Below are 23,258 nucleotides of genomic sequence, written 5' to 3' on the forward strand. Positions count from 1 at the left end.
CATGCCTGCATCAGATGCTGCATGCGAGGACTTTGCATGCCACTTCAGAAGTAAAATCAATGGCATTAGATACAGTCTTTCATCTCAACAACATTTTGATTTAAACAGACCTGAAGCTTTGTTTTTACCTGAGGAAACACTGGAGAGTTTTGTCCTGGTTGATGCAAAGATGCTTGGTTGAGTTTTCTCCCAACTTAACACAACAACCTGCCTTTTAGACCCAATTCCCACATCACTTTTAAAAATATTTTATGGTTTCTTTGAGTGTGAGCTTTTAAACATAGTAAATTACTCTCTTCAGATGGGTGTCTTCCCTGCTGCCTTTAAAATGGCAATGATGAGGCCCCTTCTGAAGAAGAGTAATTTAGAGATAGGCAACTACCGACCTGTATCCAACTTACCTTTTTAAGTAAAATTATTGAAAAACTTGTCTTTATGCAATTACACAAGTTTCTGCATAAACATAATATTTTAGAAAACTATCAATCTGGTTTTGAGAAAGACCACAGTACCGAGACGGCCCTTTTAAAAATTGTTAATGATCTTAGATCTAACTTAGACTCAGAAACTTTCTGTCCTGGTTTTACTGGATCTTAGTGCTTTGATACAGCTGATCACCAGATTTTACTAGACAGACTCAGAAGTCTGGTGGGCCTCTCAGGTACTGTTCTTAAATGGTTTTACTCCTATCTCACAGATCGAAAATTCTTCGTAAGTATGGATACATGCTCCTCAAAAATCCATGAAGTCAAGTGTGGGGTTCCTCAGGGATCAATTTTAGGCCCAATACTTTTTAATTTGTATATGTTACCTCTTGGGGATGTTATCAGGAGACACGGCATTGATTTTCACAGCTATGCTGATGACACACAGCTTTACATCGCCGTGTCTCCTTATGACCTGGAGCCAGTCAATGTCCTTTTAAACTGTCTTTTAGATATAAAGTCATGGATTGCAGAAAACTTCTTACAGCTCAATCAGGACAAAACTGAAGTTTTAATTATCGGTCCTGAAGACAAGAGAGATCATTTTACCAAAACTACATAATTTTAATCCCTCTCAGTGTGTGAGAAATCTGGGTGTTCTTTTCGACTGTGAGCTTGATTTTATTCCACACATCAGAAATGTCACAAAGACAGGATTTTATCATCTTAAAAACAGAGTCTGCCCATTTCTCTATCTTACCAGCATGGAGGTGCTGATGTATGCTTTTATTTTTAGTAGATTAGATTACTGAAACGCCCTGCTCTCTGGTCTTCCCAAAAAGTCCCTTTTGAACCTACAGCTACTTCAGAACTCGGCAGCATGAGTTCTGACGAGGACTAGAGGACAGGAACACATTACACCAGTTTTAAAATAACTGCATCGGCTCCCCGTGTGTTTCAGGATTGATTTTAAAGTTCTTTTAGTAGTTTATAAATGTCTTAATGGTCTTGGGCCTTCTTATTTATCTGACTTGCTTTAAAATTATGAACCCTCGCAGACCCTGAGGTCCTCTGGTAGCGGTCTATTAGTTGTTCCAAGGGTGAGGACCAAGACATATGGTGAGACCTCTTTCCGTTGTTCGGCCCTCGTCTGTGGAATGGCCTGCCAGAGAACCTCAGGGCTGCAGAGTTTTTAAAAAGAGGCTTAACACCTACCTTTTTAGCTTAGCTTTTAACAAAATTTTATTTGATCTTAAGCTTATTGTTTTTTATTTTATATCTTGTTGTTTTATTTATATTTCATTTTACTCAACTTTATTCATTTTATTTATCTGTTTATTTATTTATTTACTTACTCTTAGTTTATTGTTTCTTAAGGTTATTTAAAATTTCTTTCAACTCCAGTGTTTTCCTCATGGGAATCCTCCACGCCAGGGGCTCTGCCTGTGTTTATATGCTTTGTGTGTATATATGCATGTTCCTGTAACTTTTTTTTTCCTGTTATGTAGTTTCTTTTTGTTTTAATATGCATAAATTGATTTTTCATGTAAAGCACTTTGTGTTGCCCCAGCATGAAAAGTGATTGATTAATTGATTGAATTTGTATCAGTTAATGTCAGGTAAAGTCATTTTTGGGAGTAAGTTTGTTGAGTAGCCGCCATGTTCACCTCGTGCGCTGCAAGTTGCACGAGAAAGAGAGAAAGAGAGAGAGAGCGAGAGAGAGAGAGAGGGAGAGAGAGAGAGATTAGGTGCATTTTGAAGACTCCTGTGCACACATGGTGTTTCTAACAGCCAAAGTTTACATCAGGGGTGTCAAACTCAAATACACAGCAGGCCAAAATGAAAAAATTGGAACAGGTTGAGGGCTGGACTGGTTCAATGTTTATTAAAAACTCTTTTAAAATGATCTTATTGCACACATTGAAACTGGAACTAACAGAGCCTATAAAACAATGTTAATTATTAAATAAATGTTTAAAGAGTCTGCTGCATTTATTTCTTATGGCTCTATATGCATTTTTCTTTTTCAGATTAATTTCAAGTGAAAACATTTTTACACATGTGTGTGTGTGTGTGTGTGTGTCAGGGCTCCAGACTAACTTATTTTACAAGGAGCACAGTGGCCCCTAACTTAAATTTTTAGGAGCACAAGCAAAAATATTAGGGGCCCAAGCTAAAATAAAATAGCATTGTAAATATTCACATTTCCTCCCATTTTCACTGTATTAGTGATGAATACTTGAATAAGAAATTCAGAAATTACAATGTTTAAAATTCACATTTTTTTGCAGTTGACATATCATAAAAAAACATCTTACTGGCCATACTAATACAAAACTAGTAGACATAGAACTTGCCAAATCAAATTAAATCTAAATCTAATCTAAACACGTGGCTAAAATATTTTTTTTAAATCTATCTTTCTTGTCATTAGGTTCGAAACCAGGGACTTTTTTTTTTACTTTACATAATTTTCCACAAATATCTACATCACTTAGAAGAAAGTCTCTATCTTTTTTATAAAGGTTTTATAGTTTTCTTTATTTTAAAACCTAAAAATGGAAATAAAAATGTGGTTCTTCAAAACTAACAAATATCCTTTGGTGGCTCTTCACTAAAATATATATATTAAGTTGCCTGTTTAAAAAGTCTCGTAACATTTGCAGCTCTAAAGGAGTTTTATTTAGCTGGCTGAGGGAAAAATGGCACTTTGGACTGGAAAGGTTGCAGACCCCTTCTTAGCTTGACTGTTTAGCTTTAGGGCTGCAACTAATGACTATTCTGATGGTCGATTAGTCACCGACTATTAAAACGACTAGTCGACCAATCGGATTATGTATCTCATGATTATTATAAATGGATCTTATTTCACTTTCAGCTTTGAAATCTTGCATGAGGTTGTTAAGTAAGTCCGACGTTTCTCCTCCTTAAATGTTCGAGCATTTCAGACGTACTTCCGTGGTAAACAAGGTCCGCTTAACAAATCTCACATGTATTTAATTTATTTTGTAAGTTTAACGTGAAGTTATCCCAGACTTTTAACGTTCTCCGCCGCGGTTTTCCTCCCTGGTCTGCCATCATATTTTTTCCATGGATGTATTATAGAACTATATAATAGAACTTCTATAATACATCCATGATTTTTTCCCGTGGCGGACTTTATTGCGCATGTGCAACTCTCAGCAGAGATAAAAAAAAAAGAAGACGATGTCTCACTCTATATTTTTTTCCCCTCTTTGCGCATGTGCATTATGCAACTCTCAGCAGAGATAGGATTAGAAGACGATGTCTCACTCTGTAGTTTTTTTTTTTTTTGCCAACAATAGTCGACGGCTAAATTCGTTGTCAACTATTTTTATTGTCGACTATTGTCGACGACGTCGACTAATCGTTGCAGCCCTATTTAGCTTAACACCTCTGAACCTGCAGCCTCCGCTACAGGGAGTTGAGGGGTTAACATCTCGATTCCGGGTGTAGCGCCAGGTCTGTAGATGTAAATGTAAACATGTGTGGTATCCACAGAAAGTCCAGAATCTCAGCTAACAGCTCAGCAAAACCATTTCTATCACCAACAAACACAGTTAAGACAACAATAATTAAAAAAGCAGGTACACAAAGTCCGAAAAATGACTCCAACCAACGCATGAACACGAACAAACGGCTCCTCTACTGAAAGCTCACATCTCACAGATTCCACAGCTGGAAGTTTCATCTCACTATGACCAAGATTCATCGAACCAGTGGCAGAAGAAGGCCTGATGTATGCTTCACATTGGTAAACGTCAGATGTCTTACCTTTGCTGTCTTGCCTAAATTAAAACCGCATTTATTAATAAACAAATAAATAAATAAAATTTCTAGTTGTCTTTTGGACGCAGTTTCCTGTCCAAAAATCACGATTTTCTGCCCATCTGCATGGGTTTTGACAGACAAAGTGAAACGTTGGTTCCTCCTCTTCTTTCTGAAGTTCCAGACAGAAAACGTCTCTTGATTTTAACAAACCTGCTCACTCCTGATTACACCAGACGCACCGCTGCAGCAGGGAAGGGAGACATGAGCCCCTTTCCAACTGTAAGAACCTTTTGTAGTTCCTATAACCTTTTCAGGAACCAGGTCGTTTTTCGCGCAATCGGACATACAGGTACTAAGGCTAAAGGCTCTTTGTTCCTATAACCATTTTAGCTCCTGCTCCGAGGCAGGGTCTTTTCGTGGCTTCATCGAAACCCTCATGACGTAGGTGTTGGGTCATCCGTTGCTACGCCCCTTTACCTGAGTTCTGCTTATTTACTTCCGCTTCTTGTGACCCCAGCATTTTTAAAATTCATTGTTGCTGCTGCGGTTTCAGCTACAGAAAACAACACGACAATGGACAAAGCCAGCGACAAATGGATCGACGTGGAGGTCAAATCTCTTTTGGTCATCTACGCCACCCAGGACTGAAAGTTTCTGTGATCAAAACCAGTGAGCAAAATAAATAAATAAATAAATTCAAAATTAAAAAATTGAATGGCATTAATTAATTGTTGCATTAATGTGCCCAGCCCTCATATATATATATATATATATATATATATGTATATGTATATATATTAGTTCATTGTGCAAGTTATAGAATATGATACAGTTGACAACGTGTGATATTAAAGTAATGGGTAATTTTACTGCCATCACAAACTCTGGTTCATTTTCAACATATTTGTCCCTTACAAACTTTAAAAACTCTGGCGCTTAAAGGGTAAATGACTCTTCTACCTTTTGGAGCCTTTGTTTCCTGTCCAGATGTTTGTATCTGTCATGGTGCTTCGTTTCAAAGTGTCTTCTTATGTTGTATTCATTCATTACATTTCATTCAATAATGTCTCCACACAGAAGACAGCTTTGTTCTTTACATTCGTAAACATATTCTCCGTTTTCAAACTTTCCACTTTTCATTTAGTTAATTTAAGAGAGGTTGGTTGACAAAGGTGAGCAGCTAATTCAGGCTCGAGAACGAGCGAGGTACGCGCTCGCAGGCCCGTGATTGATGCGCCAACACACTGGCAGTGCATTGTGGAACTTGTAGTATTATAGTAGTGCGTGCACTCTATCAGTGGCCTCTCTAATAGTGATTAAATGTGATCATGTGGACCAAAAATATTTAATTCGCGGGCCAGATGTGGCCTATGGGCCTTGAGTTTGACATATATGGTTTACATGCACTAATGAAAAATAAGCACCTTGTTTGTATTTTGCACTGAAGTTCAGTCTGTGAATTTTGTTAGTTTGTTAACAAATTCTGAACCTGTTGCCTTGTTGAAGGTGTTTCCTAGTTTTCACAAACACATTTAATACTGCACTTTTCAGTGGTCTGTACATTTTACAGAAGTTTTATTTGAATTATTGTGCTATATACAGAGAGAATACATATGTCTTGTGAATGATACATTTTATTTTAGTGTTTAGAGCCAGTAGTAAACTGTTTTATAAAACTGGTACTTTATGTACAAGGACTGTAAATGTGAGTACATGGTTATACAAATGTGTTCATCTCAGGGACAGAAGTGACCAAGGAGAATGTGTGTCATGATTGAATGTAAATTAGTGAAGGTGTAGGACTAATAAGAACTGATTAGGGAACTGGTTAAGTTGAGTTTACAACAAACTGAAATGAAGAATGCAGACATGATTGTGATATGTGACTAGGCCTTTCACGATAACAAATTTTGCTGTGATTAATTTTCTGAGAAATTACTGCGATAAACGATAACATTGCGCAAGGCCATAATGTTGTCATTTTGAGGCCATTTTCAACTAATATAATGACAATGCCATAATAATGCAAGGACACCCTTTCAAAGATCAATAAACTTTCATTTCTAAAGAACATTTTACACTGGAACTGGAAGAAATTTTAAATAATGCGGCCAATGCGTGACAGTTGGCAGCCCTGTAAAACAAATGCGGCATACCAGCTCACACAGGTTAAGTGGTTAAGCCCTCGTGCTGTAACATGCTGCTGTTGAGTATGACACGAGAGAGGTCACTCTGCAAGAAACAAGAGCGTCCAGTTGAGATACTCCATAGTGAAACCTATTATCATACACAGTCTATAGTAAAGTAAGATAGAAAAAAAAACAATAAAAATTATTGCGGCTGGCAAACTTCTCACGCTCTTTTTTTCTTACCGTGCAATTAACTGACTTATTGCTTATCGACAGGCCTATATGTGATGTTTAATAAATGCAGACACAATCTTGGAGAAAGAACGAGCTGCAACGTTTCCTTACTACTCCTTTTTCACCTGCTGAAAACAGGGAACATCTTTGTTACGCCAGTCATCATTCTGGAGACCCGTAACATGTTGGTTTCCCGAGGTATATTAAAATATCATCAGCATAGCAGGCCATTTTATATTCAGTTTCTTTAATAAAGATTCCCCTAATGTCTTTATTTAGTAAAATGTGTTGAGCTAATGGTTCTAAGTATATTGCAAACAATAAGCGTGACCATGCAACCCTGTCTGGACCCTCTTTCTAAGTAGAAACTATTTAATAAATATATGTTCATTTTAATCCTTGCAGTGGGAGTATCATATAGCGCTTGTACAGTTTTGATAATTGTGTTATGAAAGCCAAATTTGTATAAAACCTTAAAGAGAAAGTCCCAGTTTACTGAATCAAAACATTTTTCAGCATCAATACTTATCACAATTGCTTTAGTTTGACTTTTGTATATGATCTATATGTAATGTCTTTCTTATATTATCTTGCGTTTGGCGTTGTTGTATAAAACCTGTCTGATCATTATGTATTAGTGTGGGTAGGAATTTTTCCATCCGTCTGGCCACGATTAAAGTAAACAACTGGTAATCTATACACTCTAAAAAGAAATGTCTTGGTCCAACACAAAAAATCAACGCAACCCTCTGCGATAGCCTTTTTGAGTTGTCCCAAAAGAACAGCAATTGTCTTACACCAATTGACATTTTCCTTTTGAGGTAAATTTATTTTTATCTAGAGCTGTTTGTTATTTTACTTTGGACCAACTAAATAAATAAGTACGTTGGCATACAATTTTAAGTTCAGTGCATATTAATTTGACTTGCCTCAGTTTGATTTTAACATTATGTAACCTAACTTTTTATTTGGTACCAACTCTATTTTTTATCATTTCAAAAACATTTTTAAGTTCACTCTAATAGATATAGTAGCAATTTGAATTAATTATTCTAATACATAATAAAACAATAGAAACAAAGAACAATTTCAGAAATTGTTTATTTTACTTGAACAGGCTGCACAATATGCAGATGCACAGTTGAAAATGTATAACAGTTACTGTGTGTGAACATATTCTATGGCTATATCCAGAGATTTAACTATTACAACAGGAAGTACAACATTTTCAAGAAGCTTGACAGATTATTTAGAAAGAAGCCCCATGACAGTTTTTATATGAAACAGTTATTATATGTCAAAGGATCTAAATATTGTACTAATTACATATATTCTTATTACAATGTTAACATTGTGCAAAACAATTTCACTTGTCTCCTGTACAGCCCAAATGGAAAATAAATCGTTGATTGTGTTGTGTGCCCTGAGGACTCTCAATGAATCAATCTAACAATGAAAAAGGTAGATTCGGTTACCTGACTTTGATGTGTACTTAAAGATTGTCTCTGCTAACTGTCTAAGATTATAATCTACTATGTGACATTTTGGATCAAATATAGTGCCAAAGGAACTGGTTTCCACATTAATGTGCACCCAATTAAAGAAATGTGGTTAAAATTATTGTTGTCGTGTAGTGATAATGATGAACTTTCATGAACATGAACAAATCCTTGTATTTTTTCAGAAACTGTGTGGATAATTTTGAACAATAAACCTTTTGTTACAAAGGACAATAAAGAATAATGGTAATGTAAAATAAAGATTCACTTTTTCACCTGGCCTACAGTATGAACACGTTTGGCCTCAACATTTTAGAAGATACTTTTTTTAAGAGTGAGAATTTTTGCACTTATCTTCATTGTGTCAAGTTTTAGTTTTTGAAACACCTCAAAAGTGTATTTAAGTTGTTTAGCATAGGTGAGATTTAGCGCATAGATGAGTCCCATCAGTAGAGTGCAGCACCTGGGAATGCTGTTTTCCTCAATTACCTTGGTTCCCTCAATCACAATGGCAGCCACTCTGTTCTCTGTATTACCAATGATGGCAATATTCATGACCAGGTCTTGGAGATGGCTTTCAAAGTCTTCGGTGTCCTTCAAAAACATCACAGACATATTTGTGATTGCAAATTAGACTAGAATCAAAATTATGTTACATATCACATTAGGACTGAATAATTTCTGAAAAAAATATCTTATTGCAATTTTTATGACGGATTTGGCAATTGCTATTAAATTTGTAATGACACATTTTGCTATTTGTTTTTAAACATGTCTTGAGCCATTAACACTTAAAAAACTAAATATGAACTGTTAAACTTCAACAAGAATCACATGCCTTTCAGAACATGTTTGTAGAGGTTAAACCTACAAGAGAAGCAGCTTTTTGATATTCAATTTTTTGCAGAGATATTAAATTGTCTAAAAAGAAAGTAGACTTTGGGATTTCCTAATTGTGATCGTTAAAATTGTGATTCTGATTCAATTGCGATTAATCATTCAGCCCTACATCACGTCAATTTAAACCAAAAATATATCTGATGGATATATAAAAAAATGTTGAAACATATTTTAAACATTTGTATGCTTTCTCATGAACATTTTTATTAATACTTGCCACAAAATGCCAAAAAACTCTGCAATAGTCTCCAATATTAACATTATTTTAAAATACACAAAATATGAATTCACAAAATATGTTATTGTTGTTGTAGTACTTACATTAAAGTGCTTGAAAAGGTCGTCTTCTTTTTCACCTAGATACACAATGAGTGAGCGAATGGCAACTTCTCTCCGAACATCGATTGAATTGGACTAGAAGAGGAAAAGTTTCAAGTTAGTGTTAAATTTAGACAATAGATGCAGACTGCTTAAACATACTAAGCTCGCTTTAAATACGGGTACATGCCATTACCCACGACCTAAGTATGTTTACACAAAATGAAACATAGCTATATTTTAAGCGGAGAAAAGAAAGGTAAATAAACATCGGCGGAGTGATATAGCCGCGTTACTGCGCCGACGGCGTATAGTCACTTCTTTTCTCCGCTTAAAAAATTGCCACGTTTCATTTTGTGTAAACATTCTCTGGTGGTGGGTCGTGTAATGTACTTGTATTAAATAGGGAAAACGTAGAAGAGCTTGGTCGCTTCTAAAAGATAGCGGGAGGTGGCCTCATAGGAATACATTGGAGAAACTAACTGTTAACAAACTAAAACCTTTCGCTACAAGAACTGACCGCACGCGTTGAGATGAGACAGGTACCTGTATATATCCACTCGTCTAAAGTGAGAGAAGAACATAGTTGAATATAGAAAAACGGTGGTGTGTTCCTTTAAAGTTTTTTTTCCCTCTGATTTTCACTCCAGCAGCTCCTCCTCGTGTAGAAGCCACCTCCATTAGTTTTGGTGTGCACAGATCAAGCTGTGCCATGAAGGTGGACTCCAGGCTCACTGTTGTGATTCTTTTGAATTCTTCATTAACCTGCAAAATATACCACATAGTATAAGACAAAAAAAATTACAAAAAATATGCTGTACAACAACAAAGACAAAGAATAAGAAACACAATGAATGAATAACAAATAAAAACATTCAGTACCTGTCCAGGATTGAAAAGAGCAGGCCAGCGATGCATGAAGTCTCTCACTGCTGGTTCATCATAGAGAATTTCTTGTCTTCGGAGTGAGAAAGTTCTTGCCATTTTTTCAGTCAACACTTGACTATCTCTCTTGGTGACTTCCAGAATGAGATCCTGCCTCTCTTTCTCCAGACTGTCACTTGTTTCGCCTTGAGGATGTGGGGGTAAGTAATTAACTTCAGCCTTTCTAGGCTTTTTGATGTTCTTGGCTGGAGTTTGATCATGTGCTGCTTTTCTCTTGAGTGAATTCACTGTAAGTTCCGGATAGCCAATGCCTCGTTTGGACCGAAAGTTGTTCATTTTATATTTTAGTCTCTGGATCCATCCATAGCACCCATTGAATGATCCCGGTTCTTTTAGGCAGGGATGCTTTTGGACAAGTGCTTCCGCTACCTGGCTCAGATGTGCGCTTGATGGATAAGCACTGTACTCAAAAATTGTCTCTGCCAATTGACTAAGAATGTCAGGTAGTATTGTCAGTAGTTCTTTTGAACAGAACAGAGTCCCAGAGGATATACTGTATATTTTTGGTTTCCAGATGACAGTAGCACTTCAGTAGATGAAGAAAACCGGGGTACTGGAAATTCATCTGGCCACGGCATAGTTCGCCCATTTGATGATGGTGAAAGAGGTGCTGTGTCATCTGAAGACAATGAAGATGTATTATCCAAAGGCTGGGTTATAGGAAGTGAAGAAAAGTCGCTGTCGCTTGTGTTGTCTACAGATGACAACGTCAAGGTTACTGTAGGTTCATCTATGTACACAACTTTGATGGTGTCTTTATCCTTGATGTCATTTGTGGACAGCAGTGTAAAATATGCATTGCCAAAATCTGCATCCATATAATGTAAACAAAAATTTCCAGAAAGGGTAAAAGCATCTCTAATTGCTAGTTGCAGCTCCTCAACTGTTGAGGGAATTCCATGTGGCAAGGTCAGTTTTCGAACAGCATGGTCTGACAGTATTACACGAAGCAATGTTGATTCGGTCATATTTCATCCTGTAAAACACAAACAATACAAAAAAGTTTTACACAATACGCAATACACAACTTCTGAAAAGCAAAGCCTTACTCAACAGTTATGTGACGTTTTAAAGTTATTATCTTTTTTCCACCAATATTGTAGGGTGTTAAAGGGAACATGTCAGTTAGCTCTGCAGGCTGGATAACTTTAATAGTGTGAGTTCTCTCCACTACAAAGCTTCTGAGATGCTCAACTGACCACACACTCAAACATTTAACAACAAATGAAAGACACCCTTTAACAACAGCTATCTGCAAAACTTCCACAAAGTCAGGCAGACCCCCTGTCGAGCCATGGGCCAAAATCATCCCAACAGCAAACTTTGTGCCACAGTAATTGAGATGTTTTGTGATCTGCATTTCTGTCTCATTTGGGAATTTTAGGCGCAGTGCCTCCAGAAAGTCCTCTCTCAAGACAGCTATGTCTATAGAAGACAGCTGTGTGGCTTGTAGAGCAGGGTTGACCAAACTAGCATCCTGCTGATTATGGTATGCCATCATGAGCTGATGCTTGGTCGCAAGTGTTAACAAAATATTCCGAAAGCTGTGGCAGTGCCTACTGACACGCTTGAAGAAGCTGTGCTTCGCTTCAAACCTCATACTCCAAAGAGCTATAAGTGGACCATATGCCCTGATCAGCTGGGGGTAGTGCTCCAGGTAATGGTGTTTGGGGATTAGTTTTTCATCTGGAAAAACTTGCTGAAATCTGTGTCTGTGTTCAGAGATTTTGCTGTCAAGGTAACATATTGTCTCCTCTGTGTGGACATGACTGACAACAAGTTCTACTATGTCTTTCAGCAGTAGCAGTACCTCCCATGCTGGTTCTCCCTCAGGAATTTTGGTTCCAATAATGAGAGGCAGAAATCGCAGTAATGACCAGTTTTCGTGGGCGTTTCCGCCAACACTTTTTTTGGCAGCAAAATTCAGAGGGACTTGTTGTGGGGCATTAGTCTTATCTGTCCATTTGTAAGGAAACATTTTGATGCGGCTGTTAAGGTCCTCAAGAGTGAAATATTTACTTTTAATAAGCACCTGTAGACACAAAGCCAGCTCTCTGGGAACTATACCCTCAAACAGATCATGCATTAAGTCTGGTGGGTACCCTGATGTGACATGAAAATACTCCAGAGTCTGTGTCAGTGCGCACTGTTTTTTAACTCCACACACGTGCCCTAGAGCAGCATTTTCCTGCACCATCTTAACATGTTCTTCATGTTTTTCTTTAGTTCTGAGATCAAACATCCCTGTTCTCACCTCCTGGGTCTGAAATTGAGGCTGCTGCCCTAAACAAAATCGGCACACAAAAGAACCAGAAAAGCTTTCCACAAATCCCCCAATGGAATGGGCTCCAAGATTGTCTGCCACAACACTGAAAACTGTTCCTTTTACCTTTTTGCCCAGTGAAGGGATGTACAGACCTTCCTTCTCAAAGCTCACAAGATCCTTCAGCAGAGGCTCTAGTATGGTGCTGTAGCCAAACCTTTTTACATCGTCAGACCTGCAGAGAACAGCCAAGAAAATAGACGTCAGTGAAGACCTAAGCAGTACAGGGACATCTGCCAACACCCAATAAACAGCTGTGACTTTGTGCTTTTTTCTCGAGGTCCCCAGGGGGTTACAGATCTCAAAATCATCACAGTAGAGAATAATGGAAATTGTAGGATCCTGTTCTGAAAAAAGTTTGTTATTTTTATAGTTAAAGCCATCAGAAAATGATCTATAGGTTGTGTCACTGTTACTTTGAGCTTCACTGTTGAAAATCACATCCTGAATATTTTTCTGGTTCAAAACTTGGAGTAAAGACTTGTGAATGGGAACATATTGAAATGTTCTACCATTTTCCCTACTGAGTACATATTCCACTGGTTCAACCACTGAAAAGTTGTTTGTGTAATAAGCCCTTCTCTTGTAAGCTGTAGACAGTGGGCCACCTTTGCTCAGAACTGAAGTAAAAGGGTTGGCCTCACAAAGTTCATTTACCATATCTGATATAACAGATTCCTCAAGATCACTATTATGCTTTCTCAGACATGCTTTTACAGTGTCTTTCATGATAGGAGCAGAAGCTGACTGAGAGAGGAAATGCAACTCTTCAACAACATCATCAATACACCTGTTAGAAACTTGAAATGCACTTTCCATTTTTAGAAATAACAATGCAATGTTTTTTTCCAACACATGTGGTAAATCCACCACATCAGTCTCATCAGCTTCATCAGTAAGAGACAGGTTACCATGTTCAAAGTCCATGTCACTGTTAGCATCTGTGTCAACATGTGTGGGGCTTCCATACCTTTTTAGCAAGTCTTCTTTAAAATCCTGCACCGAGTGAGGAGTATGTTTTCGGCTCCTGTGGGAAGAAAATGTCCCATAAACATTAGTCTTGAAATTACAGTTCTTGAAAACACAGCTGACCATCTCATTTTTTTTCAAATGCTTGGTAAGGTGTTCAAAGAAATCTTTTTCTGTAGAGATGGTGTTGTTACAGCACTTGCAAATAAAACTTAGGCTTTGTGTAGAGCCTGATATTTCACTAGCTCTCTGGGAATGATTTCTTGACATGTGTGATTTAAGGCTTCCCCATGTCTTAAAAGAACAAAAACAATTCTGATAAAGACAGGGCAAGGACTGTCTACCATGGCCGTGAAATAATCTGTAATGTTTCATCAAAGCATACTTTGAAGATGCTTTCTGTTTACACACTTTGCAAACCCAATCCATTTTAACATGTAATCACAAAAATATGAACTTTTAAACAACTGCTATTCTGTTTTAAATAGCGCACCCTTGGTCTTTTTAATAATGTGCTATCAGTGTGTTTTAGCACAATAATGTACAAAAGGTAGAAACAGCTATGAACTCTGAAGAAGAACCTAACAAAAATGAACGCTAAGTCTACTAATATTTATACACAGTAAAAGTTAGTGCGATTAGAAAAAAACAACAATAAATCCTTTGACTATGCCTAAATTATTAGATTTTGGCCCTGCTGCAAATATACCACGTTACAGCGGCGTCGCCATTTTAAAATAACAGCCCGTCTTGATATTTTAACAGGACAGAGAGTGAGACAAATAAAACCTACATTGTCACTTCAAGCTTCCAACTAACTTGAAAGCAGATGGAAAATAATACATAACCTACACCACACAATCTTTCAAACACAACCACTTAAAACTTACAACTACTTATAACTGCTATTACCAGAAGCACATGTCTCAAGCTAGCTTGTAATAGGCTAACAAACACTTACATACCCTCTAGCTTCACGTTCAAAATGAATAATAATGTTTAGGTAAGCAAATACGTATGATAAAGAAATGTATGCATGGTTTACGTAAAACGAAACCTACCTTGAGCTATACTTGTACTGTGGAATTGTCCACTTTTTCGCAAACGATGCAGTCACAATGTTCAGAATAGTCGGACAAGCCAGAGCATGTTGAGTGGGCGGAGCCAAGTGCTGAATGAAAAATAAACCTACTTTTGCAACAAATTAGATTGATGAGCTATTTTTTTGAGTCTGTACAGAAGGATTTTCTCAATGATTGGTTCAAAAGAAAAACACTATGTCAAACAAGACATATTTTTAACCCAAAGTAATTGTATATTGTTTTGAGTTGAAACAGGGTATCAAAATAACATTTGAAACTCAAAAAGTATACCTGTGTCAATTAATTAGCATTTTCTATTTACAGCAATACAATAACAGTATCTATAGCAACATCTTACTTGGATGACTTTTTAGAGTGTATTAAGATCAGATATTGGTCGATATGACCCACACTACATCCTATCCTTTCTTTCTTTCTTTCTTTTGCTGCAGCAGATATAATCGCCTCCCAGCTTGGTGGTGTTTGTGCCTTTTGTAAAACCCAGTAAAACCCTCTAACCCTGTTGTCTTTCTAATTCTTTTAGTTTATTGTGCATGTCCTCCTTTACTTTCTCTCTTTTTTTATGTGACGCAATTGCTATATTTTTCCCTCTTGTATGACTTTTAAGGTTGGGGGTGAAACAGTGCCAATATCACTGAATTCTAAGTAAGTAAGTTTTATATATTTATCATTTTTAGAAAAGGAGAGAAAAAAAGAAGGGGGGGGGGGGGGGGGGGGGGGGAAGGTTGCCTGCAAAGGATGAAACTTATCTTCTGAAAGTACACAACTCTTCTCTGACACTCCTTCCTCGCTCCTCTTCCCAGGTAGTGGATGACAGCTGCTCAGCCAGACTCTCCCTCTGGATAACCACGGTTATGGGGAGTCCTCTGTCCTTCATGTCTTCCATCGCTGTCTCGTACACCCTTGTTTCGTCCTCACAGAATACTCGTAGTTTAGCAGGTAAGTAGGTCTGGAAGCGGATATTCTGCTGCTTTAGTACCCGCTTCACCCTGGAGTATTTCTCCGCTTTTGCAAGATTGCCAGGGGGTAATCCTGGTCGAAGTAGATCCTTCTCTCTTTGATAAACACCTTCATATTCTCAATGCTTTACACAGAACATCCTCTTTAACTGTGTAGCGGAGAAACTTTATTATTATTGATCTTGGCTTGTTACCTCTGTCTTCAGGTGGTCTTGAGGCAAGTGCTCGATGCGCTCTCTCCATACCAAGTTCAGTGGTATGCAGTATCTTTAAAGTTTCCCGTAACATTTTCTCCACAAACACTGTCATAAACGACCCCTCTGCTCCTTCAGAAATCCCATATATCCTTATATTATCCCATCGTGTTCTTCCTTGTTGGCCAAGCAGTTTGTTTTCTTGTTGAGTTTGTATCTTCAATCTTGTTAACCACCTGTTCCATATTTTGAATGTGGTCTTCTTCGTCATTCATTCGCATTTACATCTATGTTATTTTAAGGTTAATACTGGGAAGCTCAGATTTTATTTCAGTTAGTTGCTGCGTCACATCTTTACGACAGTCTCTTATCTCGTCCAAAAGTTTGGCTAGGCTAGCAGCATGTGGCTAGGTCTTAGCCTCCTCGTCATTTTTGCGCTCAGGAAATTTCTCAGTGTTCTCTTCGTTATTAGGCTCTGTAGTTACCATTTTCTTTTGTCCGTCCTTTCTTCCCATTGTTGCCTCGCTATTTTTCCTTGTTTTATCTTGAAAAAAAGCTTTACTTGAATAATTAATGACGCAAGAACATTTTTCTATTGCTGGATTTACTATTTTAGGCTGCCAGTCAGTGTGATGACATCACTGGATGCAACTATTAGCAATCTATATTTTTATTTCACAATTCATCATCATCAAAATGCTGTTTTGCTATTTCAAAGACCCTCCTGGTCCTCTACACCGAAGGCTGAACAAAGCAAGAATGAAATGATAACAAGATGTTTGCTGAATGGACACAAGTAGATTATGACCCACACAGTGCAACTAGTTAAATAATCTGCATCAAGTTAAGCTGAAGGTGGAATCTGTTTATGGAAAATAATAACCAGCAGTCAGTGTAGAAGAATCAGTTTTATGACACTGGTGACATTGGTTATATGAACCTGCCTGACCCTTTATGCTGTAACTATCTGTTGCTGGCTCAGAAGCAGCTCCCTGATCCTGGTACCACACCACACAGCTGAGATGTTACAGGAAGCTCCTTTATCCTGATCCAGTGTAGCTCACTAATCAGACAGAACTCATGTTGTCAGGAGGATTAAACTTGTCTTCTCACTTATTCTACAGAAAGTCAAAATTCATATCAGCTGACCCACAGAGAACTGATGAGAAGACGAGAATGTGACGAAGGTTTTATTCTTTTATAAGACGATGAAGCTTTTGTTTCATAAAAGTATGAAAACTATTGAAGAATAAAAAAAGTACAGCTACTCTGCTGAAAGCTACTTTCTCCAATCCACTTTATTTGTAGAGAACCTTAAAAACAACACTGTGCTGTACACAACAAAGCTAACACATATAACTATGTTATTATTATTATTGTCATCTAACTAAATCAGATTATTAGACAGTAGTGGGGAAATATTGGCTCAATAACTGATCAAAATGTCAATACTGGCTGACAGACTCAGTGTTTTGTTAATATAAACTTTAAGGTTGAGCTAAACTGTAAATAGATTAATTAACTGAAGAAGAAAATATATTCCTCGATGTGGTTCAGTATTACATCAGCCTTACGTCTACAGTTTAGTTTCAATACAACTTTTCATGTGATATTAATCAAAGCACACAAGTAAAATGTGTCTGACCTCAGAGTCTCCAGTCTGCAGTGTGGACTCGCCAGAAAAACACAGAGCTGCTTCACATCAGAATCCTTCAGTTCGTTGTTATTGAGGTCCAGTTCTGTCAGATCTGTGGGGTCTTTCTTCAGAGCTGAGGCCAGAGACTCACAGCTGATCTCTGACAAATTGAGGCTCTCAAACCTACATGAAGAAATAAAAAATGTACAAATAAGAAAACTTATACATGAAATGTAATCAGATGTTTTCACTACAATGAAAATTTGTGACAACATTAAAGTTGTTTAATGTCTTTTTCTTCAGTTTAATCAACTAAAAATATAGATGAGGATAAATTAGGTTTAATTGTTAATAAAAATTACAGCAACAGTCAGTGAAATTACCTTTTCAGACTATTGTTTTGACTTTCCACCAGATCAAGCAGCTCCTTCACATCTGATTCCTGCAGTTTGTTGTAGCTCAGGTCCAGTTCTATCAGATGGGATGGGTTGGACTTCAGAGCTGAGGTCAGTGAAGCACAGCTGATCTCTGACAAACTGCAGTTCTTCAATCTGAATAAAAAATAAAAGCTGTGAGCTGAAGCCAACAGGATGCAGGTTAAAACAGTCAAACAGAAGCAGAGAAGAAGAGTTCTCATTAATATTAATGACAACATGCTGCAGCTTCAATAAAGACGTAGTGACTTCAATCAGAGTGAGTTCTCTCACCGACAGACATGACTCCGATTCTACCGGCTGAACTGGATGAAAAAAGACTCCAGAGTCTGATAATGGTGACAGGACACACACACTGAAACACATGTTTCCAACACTGCAGATGTGAGCGACAGCAGATTGTCAGCTTGGTGTAAACGGCCTGTTAATGAAACCAAACACTGGACTAATTAGCACATCAGTCCAGATGTTGGTGATCAAAGCTGTTTCTGGATGGAGATGAACTGGGTCACAATGTTTCTTTACATAGAAACTCAAACTAAAAGTCAATCTTTGAAAAAACTGAGTTTAAAATAAAAACAAATGCAACAAAACTTCATTTCAGTTAATTTCAGTTTGAGATATTTTTATAAACATGTTTTACTTTAAATCTTAATTGTTAAATTCTTGTTTTCATATTTTAGATGTTTTTCTTTTACTTTCAGATTCAGATTTTTATTTTCACTTTAAGCTTTTGTCTCTGATCTGAGCTGTAGGACGTCATCTGACAGAGGTGTTGAATCCTGAGTGACAGAATAACAGAGGAGGATGAAGGGACTCCCCCTATAATGCTGCCTTCAGGGAACCTGGGAAATACAATGATTTCTTTCATACTTCCTTAATTCAAATGACTGGGAGTGAAAACGACCAACAGCAGTGATAAAGTTGTGTTATTTCACATGTTTCAGTCAGCACTCGCTACAAATCACAGCATCATAGAGATAAACAAGGATCTGACAATGAAGGAATGAAAGCTGCTTCTAGAAATACTGGGCCAGGTAACCACTAACCTAACACAGGTGTGGGACAAGCAGAAAAGGAGACGTGAGACTCATTTTACCTCATTTCAGCCTCCTTGTCTCCTCTCTCCTCTGTCCTGCCTTTAATGATGGAGGAGAAAGGAGGCTCCAGCAGGAGCTATGAGTGAGGATACACCAGTGTATCAACACAAAACCAGGACTTTACGAAAGCAGTGAACTAAAGGAAATGAAGACTCACCAAACAGAAGATCTTAAAAGAAAACACGAGAACAGGAAACACAGATCATGACAGCGACATGTTGGTCTCTTCATTAGATTTAATCGAAGTCAAGATTTGATACAATCTGTTGGTTTTCCTTAACTAGGCTGTTATTTATTATTAATTGGGTCGAACTGATTTGTCTGTAAAGTGCTCTTAGATGACCTTGTTGTTTATTGGCTATATACAAATAAAGGTGAATTGAATTTATCTGAATCATTTTCTCCTTATGATTAATATCCTGTGCTATAAAGGCAGAATGAAAAAATCTAGGAGATCAGGGGGTAAAATACTTGTGATATCGCTCAGTTCTTCCTGCATTTCTTGTTAACAATAATAATAATAATAATAATAATAATAATAATAATAATAATAATAATAATAAAAGGATGTTTTAAGAAGAGATATAAAAGAGGAAACTGACTCTGTTGACCTGATCTCAGGCAGCTCATTCCAGAGTTTAGAGGCTTTGACCACAAAAGCTCCGTTTCATATGGATGTAAAAGGTCTGATAAATAGGAGGGTGAATGACCATGGAGGGCTTTAAAAGTCAACAGTAAAATCCTAAAATCAATTCTAAAACATAAGTTTGTCTGACTGTCAGCTGATCTTATTTTGCTATAGAAAATAGTTCATATGAAAAAGTGGAATTTAAAGAAAGATCTGAATCTGAAAACAAAAAAGATTTTACATTCAAACTGAAAAGATTTCTGCTGCATTTCTTTTCATTTTTAATGCATTTTTCTTGTTTTCAAAGTTCAAGATAAAAACTTGATTCATAAACTTCTATTCCTGAAGACTGAAATATGTTTCAGACAAACAAACATTGTGGTTGTGATTCAGCTCCATATTTCTTATCTGCTGTTTCTCAACCTACATTCACACACAAGCTCTTCACACCAACTCTCTGCTGTGAATAAATAAAGCAGAAGAAACAAACACAGCAGGTAAACAGAACAGCATTTATCTCCAGTGATGGAGCATCCCTGCCTCTCTCCTTCATGGCTGTTCAGCAATCATCCTTTGTGTCTGTGTTTGGATCACCTGCACAGGGTCGTAGCAGTTCACCTTCTCAGCTTCTCTTTGGCTGCAGAGCTATGAAACACTGACTCTGCTCCACATTTTCACACATTTCTCACCTGATGGAAAGCTGCTCACACACTCTCACAACTTCCTTCCATCCACTGTTACCTAGCAACAAGTTAGGCCATAGCTTAACTTTATTTCATTTTATCAATCATGTTATTTTTCTTCAGATAAATTCTTCTTTGTATTTTACTTAAATCCACTTAACAGGAATATCTGTTTCAGTGTGAACTGACCTTGTGTAACAGAGATCATTTTAATGAAATGAAAATCAACTGAGAATGATTTCTGTTAAATTATTAGTGTGATGAGGTTTTTGGGAGGAATATGTCGTTATTAATGCATGTGAGTGAAGATAACTGCTGCTGGGATGAAAAGTGTTTTCTAATCAAGTCAAAGATGCTTCATTTCTATCAGTGATGGTGGAGAGTTGCTTCATATCAGCTCATTAATTATTGCTTGATCATTATTTTATCCATTGATATTCACTAATGCTCAACGTCTAGAAGCATCAGTCAGTGATTATATATTTGTTTCTGTCTGACAGAATCAAAGTCTTTTGCTTTTATTTAATAAATAATCATTTCATGAACTAAACCACTGAAGAAGAAAACAGACTTTACGTTGAAGACCAGAACAACTTTTACATGATATTAATCTCAATAAACGAATAAAACATGGTGTCTGACCTCAGAGTCTCCAGTCTGCAGTGTGGACTCTCCAGAAATCCACAAAGATCTTTAACAGCAGGCCTCATGTTTTTGTTCCAGCTCAGGTCCAGTTCTATCAGATGGGATGGGTTGGACTTCAGAGCTGAGGTCAGTGAAGCACAGCTGATCTCTGACAAACTGCAGTTCTTCAATCTGAATAAAGAATAAAAGCTGTGAGCTGAAGTCAACAGGATGCAGGTTAAAACAGTCAAACAGAAGCAGAGAAGAAGAGTTCTCATTAATATTAATGACAACATGCTGCAGCTTCAATAAAGACGTAGTGACTTCAATCAGAGTGAGTTCTCTCACCGACAGACATGACTCTGATTCTACCGGCTGAACTGGATGAAAAAAGACTCCAGAGTCTGATAATGGTGACAGGACACACACACTGAAACACATGTTTCCAACACTGCAGATGTGAGCGACAGCAGATTGTCAGCTTGGTGTAAACGGCCTGTTAATGAAACCAAACACTGGACTAATTAGCACATCAGTCCAGATGTTGGTGATCAAAGCTGTTTCTGGATGGAGATGAACTGGGTCACAATGTTTCTTTACATAGAAACTCAAACTAAAAGTCAAGTTTGGATCTTTGAAAAAACTGAGTTTAAATTAAAAACAAATGCAGCAAAACTTCATTTCAGCTAATTTCAGTTTGAGATATTTTTATAAACATGTTTTACTTTAAACCTAAACTGTTAAATTTTTGTTTTCGTATTTTAGATGTTTTTCTTTTACTTTTAGATTCAGATTTTTATTTCCACTTTAAACTTTTGTCTCTGATCTGAGCTGTAGGACGTCATCTGACAGAGGTGTTGAATCCTGAGTGACAGAATAACAGAGGAGGATGAAGGGACTCCCCCTATAATGCTGCCTTCAGGAAACCTGGGAATTACAATGATTTCTTTCATCTTTCCTTTATTCAAATGACTGGGAGTGAAAACAAGCAACAGCAGTGATAAAGTTGTGTTATTTCACATGTTTCAGTCAGCACTCGCTACAAATCACAGCATCATAGAGATAAACAAGGATCTGACAATGAAGGAATGAAAGCTGCTTCTAGAAATACTGGGCCAGGTAACCACTAACCTAACACAGGTGTGGGACAAGCAGAAAAGGAGACGTGAGACTCATTTTACCTCATTTCAGCCTCCTTGTCTCCTCTCTCCTCTGTCCTGCCTTTAATGATGGAGGAGAAAGGAGGCTCCAGCAGGAGCTATAAGTGAGGATACACCAGTGTATCAACACAAAACCAGGACTTTACCAAAGCAGTGAACTAAAGGAAATGAAGACTCACCAAACAGATGAAAGAAAAGAATGCTTTCAAAAGAATCGTCGTATGTATTCAGAAGTATGTTTTTGTATTTGTTCTTGAATTGTTACCAAATCTGTTTAGCTCCACTAGGGTTTCATCTGAAATAATGAGGTTAATAATAGCTTCGAGTTACACATAGCATCACTATAGAGCTATGATTTTATGGAACACACAATTACTGCTGCCGTCATGGTGAGGAATTAACATTCCAACACAAAACACGCTCACACGGGGTGCTGAGCCTATAAAAAACTAAATGGAAAATATAAAGGAAAGGAAGGAACAGAGGAAACTCTCTGTCTGAAATATCTGTGCTGTAATAAAATTAAACTGAGTGAGCAGAGTGCTGCCCGTTTATATTGTCCCAAGAATTAATCTTATATAACTTTACAAATATACGTACTGACGGAGTGGGCAATTTTCTGTCAGCAATCCTTCCTAGTTGTTGCTATGGTAACAGTTTTGCTTTTGGCCTGGATGATGTGTTTAAATTCTTCACATTTCTGAAGAATAATTGTCTGCTCTGCCATGGTGAAGTAGCTGCTCTGCAGGGATTCTCCATGTCTGTGATTGGTCAGATGCTGCAAACTCCACCCCTTTTGAGTCAGCGCGCACTGATCTAGATGGAAAACCCTGAGTTGAATTACCTAGTTAGTAAATACCATCGTGGTTCTGCTTATTCAGATCCCAAATGTCTGGGTAAGTCAACCCAGTAACAGAGAGATAGGATATGTTAATCACGCTTCACCATACAGGCCTCTGGTCACATAAACCATGACACTGACATGTTGGTGTTTAATATAGAAAACAAGCTGCTGCTTTAATAAAGATGTAGTGACTTTAGCTCTTAAACTCTGCAGCTCCACCAGAGGCTCCATCCATACAGACTCATGTTATGCAGCCAAATGACTAAAGCAAAAAAATAAATAAATAAACATGTCAGGATGAATTTAGGTGGAAACGGGAAACTTTTCTAAATATAAAAAATGTTTTTACTGGGTCTTAA

The 23,258-nt window shown here is 37.4% G+C and overlaps 1 protein-coding gene and 1 long non-coding RNA gene across 2 annotated transcripts in view; both read right to left on the reverse strand.

Annotated features, from left to right (window-relative positions):
• Nucleotides 1-23,258, reverse strand: part of LOC121628724 (NACHT, LRR and PYD domains-containing protein 12-like) — a 2,607,341-nt gene that overhangs the window by 159,733 nt on the left and 2,424,350 nt on the right. The window lies entirely within an intron of this gene.
• LOC121628774 lies at nucleotides 7,636-13,611 on the reverse strand. The gene is made up of 6 exons (XR_006008250.1): nucleotides 13,536-13,611; nucleotides 12,632-12,740; nucleotides 10,180-11,218; nucleotides 9,844-10,062; nucleotides 9,301-9,393; nucleotides 7,636-8,673 (listed from the first exon to the last, which is right to left on the reverse strand). It is a non-coding gene; the product is annotated as an uncharacterized LOC121628774 (long non-coding RNA).

Source organism: Melanotaenia boesemani, chromosome 18, assembly GCF_017639745.1.
Source record: "Melanotaenia boesemani isolate fMelBoe1 chromosome 18, fMelBoe1.pri, whole genome shotgun sequence".
Taxonomy (NCBI): domain Eukaryota; kingdom Metazoa; phylum Chordata; class Actinopteri; order Atheriniformes; family Melanotaeniidae; genus Melanotaenia; species Melanotaenia boesemani.